Genomic DNA, 12734 nt, shown 5'->3' with positions numbered 1-12734 from the left:
GATATCCTTGTTGATGAGACCTTGGGACAGGGAGGGTGGGGGACTGGGTTAATGGCACCCATTTAGCATGACTATCAAGGATCCTGGAAGGAACACTATGGCCCTGGGGGACTGAGAGAGCCTTCTCCAGCTCCTTCACATTATCTGAAAGGCAGGGGAACTGAGGCAGCAGGTATAGTGCTATAGGCTGCTGTCCCAGAGCAGAGAGGTGAAAAAATGCAGCCAGGAATGAAAACATTTGGGCAAAAACATTTCAAGAATTTCAGCATCAAGGGTCAAGTGGCCTTGCTGACCTCTGGCCACTTGGCACTTTCACACCAGGTCAGAAAACAGGAACGTGAAAACTTGGTGCCTGGGCAGATGACACCATCTATGCCTTAAACAAAGAGAAAACTTTCCAGACTCACATAGAAAGGAGGGATGGGCCCAAATGGCCAGCTGCTGCTTGGTCACTGAGTTTTATCCTTCATCCCTTTTCTTGCCATAGTAGACTCTTCTACTCTTCACAGCCTCTGCTTCGGTGAACTCTACTGAAATGAGGCCGATGACATCCAAGCTACCTGCCTCACACTTATGACTGGAATCAGGAAAGACCATAAACACAAATACACTGTTACCTTCCAAGTGTGGTACATGTCTAAAGGATAGTTATTATTATTGTGATTTCATCATCAAAAAGTGTACAAACACAAATACTATATATTAACTCACATAAATGGAATCTAGAAAGATGGTACCAATGATCCTACATGCAGGGCAGCAAAGGAGATATGGACATAAAGAATAGACTTTTGGACTCAGTGGGAGAAGGAGAGGGTGAAATGATTTGTGAGAATAGCATTGAAACATATATATTACCATATGCAAAATAGATAAAAAGCGCAAGTTCGATGTATGACGCAGGGCGCCCAAAGCCAGTGCCCTGTGACAACCTGGACGGATAGGGTGTGGAAGGAGGCAGGAAGGGGCTTCAGGACGAATGGGACACATGTATACCTATGGCTGATTCATACTGATGTATGGCAAAAAAAAATCACAATATTGTAAAGCAGTTATCCTCCAATTAAAATAAATAAATAAATAAATTTAAGAAGTCTACAAACAATACATGTTGGAGATGGTGTGCAGAAAAGGGAAACTTTCTACACTATTGGTGGGAATGTAAATTGGTATAGCCACTATGGAGAACAGTTTGGAGATTCCTTTAAAAGCTAATATAGAGCTACTATATGATCCAGGAATCCCACTCCTGGGCATATATCTGGAGAAAACCATAATTGGAAAAGATGCATGCACCCCAATGTTCACTGTGGCACTACTTACAACAGCCAGGACATGGAAGCAACCTAAATATCCATGGACAGAGAAATGGAAATAGAAGTTGTATGCACATACAATGGAATGTTACTTAGCCATAAAAAATGAAATAATGCCTTTGCAGTAAGCTGGATGGATCCAGAAATTATCAAACTAAGTGAAGTAAGTCAGATAGAGAAAGACAAATATCATATGATATCACTTATATGCAGAATCTTAAAAAAATGATACAAATGAAATTATTTATAAAACAGAAACAGATTCACAGACTTAGAAAACAAACGTATGGCTGCCAAAGGGGAAACATGATGGGGAGGGATAAATTAGTAGTTTGGGATGAGCATATACACACTACTATATATAAAACAGATAATCAACCAAGATGTACTATATAGCAATATTTTGGAATAACCTAGATGGGAGGAGAATTTGAAAAACAATGGAGATATATATATATATATACACACATACATATGGCTCCCATGGTAAAGCATCTGCCTGCAATGCAGGAGACCTGGGTTTGATTCCTGGGTCAGGAAGATCCCCTGGAGAAGGAAACAGCAATCCACTCCAGCACTCTTGCCTACAAAATTCCATGGACGGAGAAGCCTGATAGTCTACAGTCCATGGGGTTGCAAAGAGTTGGACACGACTGAGCGACTTCTCTTTCACATATATATACACAAATGAATCACTTTGCTGTAGCTGAAACTAACAGAACATTGTAAATCAACTATACTACAACATAAAAATAAAATACAAAAATTTTTTAAAGTCTTCTCTTACTTGGACCTTTTTTCTCTGTGTTCCATGTCTTGCCATGGAGACCTTTCAGCTCCATTTCCCACTTGAACAATAAGCTTGCTCCTCCTTTCTCCTATTAAACCATGATACCAGGAAAGACTCTTTAATTTTCACTGAGACATCAATGATTAAGAGGTTAATTCCAAGAGAACAAAAGAACATTTCTGCAGAAAACAAAGCCTTAGGCTTCTTCAGAATCAAAGATGGAGAGAAGAAGTATACCCTGGAGAAAGCATTCAGGAACAGTTATGTGACCTTGGCCTGTCTTGAAGGTGTGAGCCCATGCAGGGCCCTTTCCTTTAGATGGAGGATTCCTCATATTGAAGAGGAAGGCCTGGGACCAACTGCTTCTCTGGCTCCTTCTCTGATCTCATGTTCAGTAATGCTAGAGACTATTAGATCTGCCTCAAATTAATACAATCTCTTGGCCTAACAATAATATTCCAGGGTGTCAAGACAATATACAGTTGAGATTATTAAATCACTCTCCTTAATCTGTACAGAATCACAGAATGAGGAACCTACTAATACTACAGCTACCATCATCATTCCCATGAACCACAACTCCACCACTACCATCAATCCCATGAACCACCACTCCACCACTACCATCATTACCATGAACCACCACTACTACTGCTACCACATCATCACAATCACCATGAATCACACCATGCCAGGCCTCCTTGTTCAACACCAACTCCCGGAGTTCACCCAAACTCATGTCCATCGAGTCAGTGATGCCATCCAGCCATCTCATCCTCTGTCGTCCCCTTCTCCTCCTGCCCCCTATCCCTCCCAGTATCAGGGTCTTTTCCAATGAGTCAACTCTTTGCATGAGGTAGCCAAAGTACTGGAGTTTCAGCTTTAGCATCAGTCCTTCCAATGGACACCTAGGACTGATCTTATTTAGGATGGACTGGTTGGATCTCCTTGCAGTCCAAGGGACTCTCAAGAGTATTCTCCAACACCACAGTTCAAAAGCATCAATTCTTTGGCACTCAGCCTTCTTCACAGTCCAACTCTCACACCCATACACGACCACTGGAAAAACCATAGCCTTCACTAGATAGACCTTTGTTGACAAAGTAATGTCTCCGCTTTTTAGTATGCTATCTAGGTTGGTCATAACTTTCCTTCCAAGGAGTAAGCGTCTTTTAATTTCATGGCTGCAATCACCATCTGCAGTGATTCTGGAGCCCCCAAAAATAAAGTCTGACACTGTTTCCACTGTTTTCCCATCTATTTCCCATAAAGTGATGGGACCAGATGCCATGATCTTCGTTTTCTGAATGTTGAGCTTTAAGCCAACATTTTCACTCTCCTCTTTCACTTTCTTCAAGAGGCTTTTTAGTTCCTCTTCACTTTCTGCCGTAAGGGTGGTGTCATCTGCATATCTGAGGTTATTGATGTTTCTCCCAGCAATCTCGATTTCAGCTTGTGCTTCTTCCAGCCCAGCTGATGTACTCTGATGTACTCTGCATAGAAGTTAAATAAGCAGGGTGACAATATACAGCCTTGACATACTCCTTTTCCTGTTTGGAACCAGTCTGTTTTTCCATGTCCAGTTCTAACTGTTGCTTCCTGACCTGCATATAGGTTTCTCAAGAGGCAGGTCAGGTGGTCTGGTATTCCCATCTCTTTCGGAATTTTCCACAGTTTATTGTGATCCACACAGTCAAAGGCTTTGAAATAGTCAATAAAGCAGAAATAGATGTTTTTCTGGAACTCTCTTGCTTTTTCGATGATCGAGCAGATGTTGGCAATTTGATCTCTGGTTCCTCTGCCTTTTCTAAAACCAGCTTGAACATCTGGAGTTTTGTGGTTCATGTATTGCTGAAGCCTAGCTTAGAGAATTTTGAGCATTACTTTACTAGTGTGTGAGATGAGTGCAATTGTGCGGTAGTTTGAGCATTCTTTGGCATTACAGAAGAGGATTTGGAATGAGCTTTTAGGACTGAAGTTTTGATCTTAAGAAATCAACATGGGTTAACTGCTAGCAGTTTATGTCAAAGTAACAAATTTGTTTCTTTGACAACCTTAGGCAGGGAGATGGGGGAAATACCAGTGAGAAGGAGTATCTGGACTTTATCAAGGCCTTTGATAAGATTCCTCTGATAATCTTCTGAAGAAGGATAATTAGGGTTGAGTGATAATACAAGAAGATAAATTATCTTAAAAAGTGCCATGTATTTATTGAATTGACATCTATCAGGAGCATATATTGGAATGCTCCAGAATGCTGTAATGTTTATAATTTTTTATTAATGACTTAGTTGAAGAGGTCATACTCATGTCTGGGGACAATAGGAAGCCAGATGGAAGGGACAGGATATATTCTGGGTGACAGGATCAAAGCCAGAAATATCTGGGCAAGCTGGAAAGACAGATTGAATTAAGCAAGACAAAACTGGGAATAAATGCAAGGGCTCTGTATTTGGGTCCCAGGTAGCATCTCTACAAATATGGGATGGGAGGACAGCAGCAGGCAGGGGATACAGTTCAAGAGCAAGTTTAAAAGAAAGTTGGTTTTTTTCAAAGGATATAAAACTCAACAGCTATAACTTGTATAGAAGCTGGTGCACTGAGATGACCCAGACGGATGGTACGGGGAGGGAAGAGGGAGGGGGGTTCAGGATGGGGAACACGTGAATACCTGCGGCGGATTCATGTTGATGTATGGCAAAACCAATACAATATTTTAAAGTAATTAACCTCCAATTAAAATAAATAAGTTTATATTAAAAAAAAAAAAAAGCTAGTTCAGCCTGACAGGGTTTTAACAGAAACCTGAGTGTAGAATAAAGGAAGCGATCATCTCATGCCACGTGGTGCTGATTAAGCCTTCTTTGAAATGTTATGCTTTATTCATTAAGAATAAAATTAAGAAAAACTGGGGCAAGAGAGTGAGGACGATCCTGGAGCCAGTGACCTATGGGCCCAGATAGAGCAGCGGGGCGGGCACAGGCCATGGAGTTGGAGCCCAGTTTTATCAATAGCTGGCTGTGATTGGATACTGTAGATTCTAACCAAGCCAGTATTTCTATCCAGAATGATGATCAGCTTCCCTGAGAAGCACAGATGGTGGTGGTTGGCTGGCCTGCTCTCCTAGGTTTTGGTCCTCTGGTCAGATCACATTATAGGTGGGTTCCTTTCTCCTGACCTCACCCATCCAGGGACAGTCTCTTATGCCCCCAAGCAAATTTTCACACTTTTGAAATGCGAATGTGTGCATTCTCCAATATGGCAGCCGGAAGCTATATATGGCATTTCAGCACTGGAAATATGACTGAGAAACTGAAATTTTTATTTTAATTTTAATGAAGTGAAAATGGCAAGTCACATGCGTAAATACACTGCACAGCTCTAAACAGCTTTCAGATGCATTTCTGAGACTGATCAATCTGAGCAGAATCAAGATGCATCAAAAGAGAAATGCACATGGAGTACCCAGCACAGTACCTGGAAAATTCTCTTGCTCAGTCAGCTCACTGAATTGTCTACTCTGTGAAAGTACTAGTTCAGGTGCTGGGCACAGCACTAGCTATACCTCTAGGAGTTTACAGTTTAGTGGGGGATGGGCAGATAAGTGATGTCACCACAGAGAGCTAAGTGTATGCACAGCTATAGCAGAGAGATAGCTAACCTAGATGAACAGTTGAGGAAGGATTACTAGAAAATTTTAAGACCTGAGCTGAGTCTTAAACAAGTAGACCTCATGCTAGAGGCTCAATGGATATTTATTCCACTTATGAGATTATATTCCAAGGCTGCCAAGCCCACTGCTGGTGGCAGAGGTGGCTGTGGGGCAAACATAGCCCTAGAGAAAATTCATAGCTAGGGGCAATTAGTTTTATTTGAAAATCCCCCCTTTTGTATTGCCTAATTTCTCTTCTGTGGCCACATTTTCTTCGCGTGAGGACATTTTTTGCTGATGTGTATAACCTTAATTTTTACAGCATAATTAGTAGTCCCTAACCATGAGTGGGTGGAGGCAGTCGGTAGTTGAACAGGTGAATTTTGTTACATATAAAGATAACTCACTATGGTTTGGTTGTGGAATTCTATTACTACTTGGTGTAAACAAACAGCTTGGTGAAAATAGCCAGTGTGTGAAGAAGCTATCACTGACTGGCTGGGCTGGCTGAATTGGGCTCTGATAGTGATGTACCTTCTAAGAGTGGGGGCTAATCTATTAATTTGTGTGGAGAAGTAGGATGTTATGCTACTTATATTTTACACAGTTGTCTGTTCAAAGGTAGTAAATGATGTCTAGCCAGAGAATTTTGCAATTGATACTTGTGCACACACAAAAAACAGGCACGGCCATATAGTATGTGGTTTTCACAATCACACTTGTGTGTATACATCAGGGAAATATGTGTAATCCCTCCCCCATGAGGCCAAGTGAATGCCCATGAGGGCTGGATTGGTCGTGTGAGGAGACCCTCCTATGCTTTGACTGTGGCAGAGTTGCCTCATGGGGATGGAAGTATAAACTGGTATATCCTTTTTGCAAACCAGCTTGTCATATATACTAGGAACTTTAAAACATTCATGCCCTTTGGCCTAGCGATTTAACTTCTGGGCATCTATACACAGGAAGTATTTGGAAATGCCTGCAGGAAGACTGCACAGAGATGTTGTGCAGAGTTATGTCATTGCTAAACACAGGAAACAATTTAAATAACTAACAAAATAATAATACGCAGCCATGTGAAGGACTTTCACTACAGTACTATTTAGGAGAAAAAGTAGAGAAGTAATAGCTACAGAGGCTAAGCAACCCCTCAGTTGTTGAACAACCTGGGTTTGAATCCTGACCCTGCTGCTTACAAGTGGTGGGGCTTGGGAAGTCCCCTGCACTCTCTGGGGTTAATAATACTGCCTCAGGACTTTTGAGGATTACATGGCACAGAATTTAAAATACTTAACACTTGCAAGGTACATTGCCAAGCCATGATAAAGTCTCTTCAGTTGTGTCCGATTCTTTGCGACCCTATGGATTGTAGCCTGCTTGGGCTCCTCTGTCCATGGGATTCTCCAGGCAAGAATACTGGAGTGGGTTGCTCTGCCCTCATCCAGGCGATCTTCCCCACCCAGGGATCGAACCCATGTCTCCTGTAGCTCCTGTATTATAGGTAGATTATTTACCGCTGAGCCACCAGGGAAGCCTGCAAGGTACATTAGGTATCCACTAAATGCTTACTCCTTGGAAGGAAAGTTATGACCAACCTAGACAGCATACTAAAAAGCAGATACATTGCTTTGCCAACAAAGGTCCGTCTAGTGAAGGCTATGGTTTTCCAGTGGTCATGTATGGGTGTGAGAGTTGGACTGTGAAGAAGGTTGAGCACCAAAGAACTGATGCTTTTGAAGTGTGGTGTTGGAGAACACTCTTGAGAGTCCCTTGGACTGCAAGGAGATCCAACCAGTCCATCCTAAAGGAGATCAGCCCTAGGTGTTAAGGACTGATGCTAAAGCTGAAACTCCAGTACTTTGGCCACCTCATGTGAAGAGTTGACTCACTGGAAAAGACTCTGATGCTGGGAGGGATAGGGGGCAGGAGGAGAAGGGGACGACAGAGGATGAGATGGCTGGATGGCATCACCGACTCGATGGACATGAGTTTGGGTGAACTCCGGGAGTTGGTGATGGACAGGGAGGCCTGGTGTGCTGCGGTTCATGGGGTCGCAAAGAGTCGGACACAACTGAGCGACTGAACTGAACTGAAATGTTGGCTCCCCCTGGACTGTACAATTTCAAGACATAAAAATAGCTGGAAAGGAAATATGCTAATATATTAGCCTTGTGGAAATGTCTGTAGTTTGATTATTTGTACACTTTTCAACTTGCCAACATTCAATGTGAATTATTTTTATACTAAAAATGTATATCATAATGTTGCAATACAATAAGATTTGTTTTTTTTAGGTTTTACCACAACAAAAATAGTGCTTCTCTGCCAGAGAAGATGGATGGAAGTGCTTCTCTTCCAGAGGATGAGCTAGGGATCAGCAGTAGAGGAAAGAGCTACTGTTTTATGGGTACTTCCTGGAGCAGAGCCTCAGGCATGCACAGCTGGGACCTCTAGGAGTGCAACGCTGGTGGCATCCACCCCCACCTGTTGAAGGTGCTCTGGGAGATCTGAGGGGGAGCTGGAACAGATGGCCTTAGTAGTTTTTCCTGTCTCTGAAAGTCTAAGCATCTTAGATTCCAAGATGCTTTGATTGTTCATCATTACCTCCCCATGTCTTGGTTGATCTGAACCAAACACTGACACGAAACTGTAAGACAGGGAAGACTCATCTGCTTGCTCCCCATTTCCACCCCTCCCCCCGCCAAATGCTTGTAATAACGTCTACCAGCGCTATTCATAAACGTTAAGGGTGATCCCTAAAGACACGAATGGAAGGTATAGTAGGAAGGTTAGATTAATGGCAGCCTTTTATTTGATGACTATAATTTGCCTTCAGAACCGAGGCAAACACAGTCCTTTTAAACTAAACTAAGTCCCCTCCCACCCTAGGACAAAGCTCTGAAATGAGAGGAGCACAAAGCATGTGTGCGTGGGTGACCAAATACTGGTGACCTTTGCCCCCTGTGATCTAATACCTTTCGTTGACAACGAGGGGTACCCTGTGCTCTAGCAAGTGACTTTTGGGGGCTGTTTTTTAAGCAAAAACTCCCAGGCACCGAAGTAACGGCGTCGTCTTCCCGCTTTCGAACCCGAGCCCTGTATTCTGACCGCTGCCCCTCATCAGTGATGTTTTCTGGTCCACACCTCCCAAACCAAAGCGCATTACCCTAAGTCCCGAAAACAGAAAGGACGAACAGCCCTCTCAGGGCCCCCTCCGGACCGCGAGGTCATCGTTTGCTAATGAAGCAGCAGGAGACAGTCGCCCCGAGCCCGCCTGCGAGCGCGCCCGCGGGTTCGCAGCTCTCCCGCGCGCCACTGCGGCGCAGCCACGAATCGCCGCGCGTGCCGCAGACCCTCCTGCCCTTCCGCGGGGAAAGAAGGGGCATGCGGAAAGGTCTCCCCGCCACTCTGAGTCCCGCACCCGGATGGCTCACACCTGGGAGCTGCCTCTTCCCTCCTGCCTCGTGCTTCCCGCTGCAGCGATGGCGCGGATGAGGGCAGCGCATCGGAATCACCTGTAGGGCTTTTTCGAACTCCACAGCCCCCCGCCCCCTCAAATTCTAGTCCACTTGTCCAGAGGAAGGAAATCTCTGAATGTGCAGGATGAGTGGACTGGTGGAGTTTTCGAAAGCCCCACAGGTGATACTAAATGCACGCACATGCACAAACATCTTTTGAGTCCGAAACTAAGCAGGTCAACCCGACCTCCCTGACCCTCCTCTCCTTCCGTAGCTTCTATTTGTCAAGGTCTCCGCGTTCTCTTCAGCTTCCCTTTACGCTCCCCCAGCACGGGGGCTTTGTGGAGTCCCCCCAAAGTCCCAGAACCCTGCGGGACGGTCAGAGGTTTGGCGGCCAGGCGTCAGAAAAAGTGTCCCCGCTCTTTGCTGCCCTTGCGCACTCTGGGGGCGCGAACTGGATACCAAAGGTAAGCCTAGAAGGGGCAAAATCTGACCAGTTGTTTCAGCACCCTGCGTGGAGCCAGGCCACCTCCCGCCCGCACACCTTTGAGGTTCGGAAGGTCCTCCCAATCAAAGAGGAAGCCGGTGCCCCGCCCTCGGCGCCTCCCCGTGCCCTCACACTGCCAGGGGGCATCTCCTCCTGCAGGGGCTGTGCGGCAGGTGGCATCGTCAGGAGGAGGGCGCCGTGGCCTTGGCTGCAGCTCCCTCCCCTGGCCATGGGACCAGCACCCGCTTTGGCCCCCTTTTCCAACTTGCTGCAGCTCGCGCCCCCAGCCCGAGCCCCCTCCGCCGCGCGGGCCGCGTCTTACCTCTGCGAGCAACACTTGGTTGCGCGGTTCCTCGGCGCGCTCCTTCCTCGGGGCTTATTCCCTTACTTGGGAGGAAAGAGGAACCGAGAGACTGAAAGGGGACCGAGGCTGGCGTCTGGGCGTCTGCCCGCCCGCGCAGCCCTCCCAGGGAGGGGGATGGAGCTCGGGTGGGCGCCCCAGGAGCTCCGGCGGCCCGGTTGGGATTAGGCGGCGCTGGGGTCTCTGCCCGCCCAGGTACCCGCGGCTCCGGAGCGGTGCGTCTCGGCGGCCCGCTACTACGGCACTGCGGCGCCCTGCCACTAGCAGCGGGCAAGTCCGGCTGCCACTCTCACGGCGGAGCCCTGCCCCCGGGCGCAGAGCCCGCCCCCGCCACACACCCGCGTGCGCGCGCACACGCGCAACACACCGGCGCGTGCACACACGCGTGAATGCGGTGGGCTCAGAGCGAACCTGCGCCTCTTTGGTGGTTCGGGCACTTCTCACTGGTAGGGCTTCGGTCTGGGAGGAGGAGTTGGAGGCTGAGGGATTTAGAAAGGCTGCAGCAGCGGTGGGCTGCGCAGAGAGGCCCAAGGCCGGGTGACGCAGGGGACAGGGACAACTGTTTGACAAATACCTACAGCTCAGCCAGGGCCTCGGCTGCCTCACTATCTCGACCAAGTCAAAGAAAAACAAAAAATGCAAAGTCAACACATTTTCTCCGTTTCCTAGGCACTCAATGTCTCTAGCATCTAAATCATTACCCCTTCCCAAGGGCGCATTTCAGAGGCAGGGGACTGGTGACTGTTCCATCTGAAAAAATTTCTCCCATGGAAGATGTAGGGGCACCATCGCAGCCCACCGAAGTTGGGCTCTGATCGCTGATCAGGTCTTAAGACTGAGGCTTAATTTTCTTTCTCCTTTACTTTTAGGTGACCACGGGTTGTTTTCCTCCACAGCAAATAGATCACTTCTTACTTTAAAAACGTAGAAAAGCACAGAAAAGGGGCTGGAAGGGAGGGGTAAGGAATGAAGGCCAGCGTTGGCCAAGACACTGCTCTTTCCATGACGTGCAGGTCTGTATGTGGTGATGGTGGTGGAGAGGACACTGTCTCAGGCATGTCACACCAGCAGGGTGTGTCTGTCCATTTCACACCACATTTAAAGCCATCCAGAGTTTGGCCTCTCATCTGTAAAATATGTAGAGTTTTCCAGTTTCCACAACTGAGAATTCTTTTCTGCCAGCAGGCAGTGAAGGTCCCGGGTCAGGACTGCAGCCAAGAAGCTTTCTGATGATGCTAAGGCACCAAGGGGCCCTGGGTGTCTGGGCATTTGGGGAAGAAGCCTCAAGCATGAGTGCCAGACAGCACTGAAGACCCTGATGGTCAGTGTCCATATCGGGCCATCTGCAGGCAAGCCAATGGTGTACATGAGAAACTGAAGCTCAGAGATTTCCCCAGGTTTCACGTGGTAGGGAAGGCAGCGCTTGTGTTCATAATTCATCTGACCATTCACCTATCATCTATTATCTCTATTCTCTCTCATCCTGGCTTGGTTCTTTGAGCTCCCTTCAGTTAGAATGAAATAATCCTAGTGAGGGGGCTCTCAAAGGTCTTTTATCTTTTCTTGTTTCCCTTTTAGTCCCTGATGCATTCATTTCCCTGTCTATTAAGCTCCTGCTGTGTCGTCAGGCACTTTCCCTTGACTCTAGTCCTGAGCCTTACTTGGGAAGAAAGAGGACCCAAGAGACAGAAAGGGCTTAGAACTGTCCATCTCAGGCTTACTGTGTATATTTTCAGTCTGCTAGGTTGGGTGGATATGGAAGACAAAATCCTTGGCTTCTGAACCACATTATCTGTGGAGGAAAACACATATGTGTGCACACACTTGTCACAAGATAACATTCTTGTTCTCTCTAATCTGGATTCCTTCCAAAGAAGGGGAAACTGAGAGAGGACTTGTATTTGGGCGTCATGGTGGATCTAGGAGGGGTGCATGCATATAGGTAGGGGTTGGGGCAATGTTGAGTTGTTCTGCCTATTTGAACAGGAAGGAAATAAGCTGGGTGGGAGGAATGGGGAAGACATGCAGAGACAGAATGCAGACACTTGGCTGGGAGTGCACTGAGGAAGAGTAATAAGAGAGAAACTCCCAGAACAGGGCTGCCAAGCAAGGATTTGGAGAACAGGACTGCTTGCAAAGATGAGTAAGTACTTTGCTAGGAGGGAGGGTGTTCACTATAAGGTCCCTGTTCTCTACCCTTCCGATGAGATAAATCATTTGTAAAGGCAGTTGTCCCCTATTTTGTGAGTGGATTCCTCTGGGGAAGGCAGGCTGGTGCTGAGTTCAGCATCTGGGTTGATACAGGGTGAGTACAGAGAAGCCTGTGTGGGCAGAAGACTTAAAGACAGCTGGCTCCTGGGTTCCATGCAAATAACATGGAGGAAAAGTGTTGTAGAAGAGATTGAAGCAATGTGGAAGGCATGGGGCCGGAGGTGGGAAGAAGCGCAGACAAGAACAGTTACAGTGATTGAGGCATCACAGGGGAGGGGAGGTTTGGGCTGGGATATGAGAGGAGAGTAGGGGTCTGACACGCAGGTAAGCAAGACAAGCACAATCTAGGCGGAAGGAAAGCAAAAGCACAGAAGGAGGACTGCTCATGGTGAGTTTGGGGCCTTCAATAGAAAAAAGAAAGTTCTTTGTCCATGTTGGAAAGACTCCCTAAGTGTA

The 12734-nt window shown here is 46.6% G+C and overlaps 1 protein-coding gene across 9 annotated transcripts in view; it reads right to left on the bottom strand.

Annotated features, from left to right (window-relative positions):
• DGKG (diacylglycerol kinase gamma) overlaps positions 1-10377 on the bottom strand; it is a 223958-nt gene extending 213581 nt beyond the window's left edge. For 5 of the 9 annotated variants that reach the window (XM_069558572.1, XM_069558583.1, XM_069558603.1 and 2 more), the window contains exon 1: positions 10029-10371. The gene's annotated coding sequence lies outside the window, so the exon portion shown is untranslated. Of the gene's footprint in view, positions 1-10028 lie in introns of all 9 variants that reach the window. The other 4 variants (XM_069558608.1, XM_069558619.1, XM_069558614.1 and 1 more) reach the window with 2 other exon arrangements.
• Between the last annotated feature and the right edge of the window lie 2357 nt (positions 10378-12734).

The sequence above is a fragment of the Ovis canadensis genome, chromosome 1, assembly GCF_042477335.2.
Source record: "Ovis canadensis isolate MfBH-ARS-UI-01 breed Bighorn chromosome 1, ARS-UI_OviCan_v2, whole genome shotgun sequence".
NCBI lineage: Eukaryota > Metazoa > Chordata > Mammalia > Artiodactyla > Bovidae > Ovis > Ovis canadensis.
The sequence above is the reverse complement of the archived record's forward strand: the minus strand, read 5'-3'. Positions and strand labels throughout refer to the sequence as shown.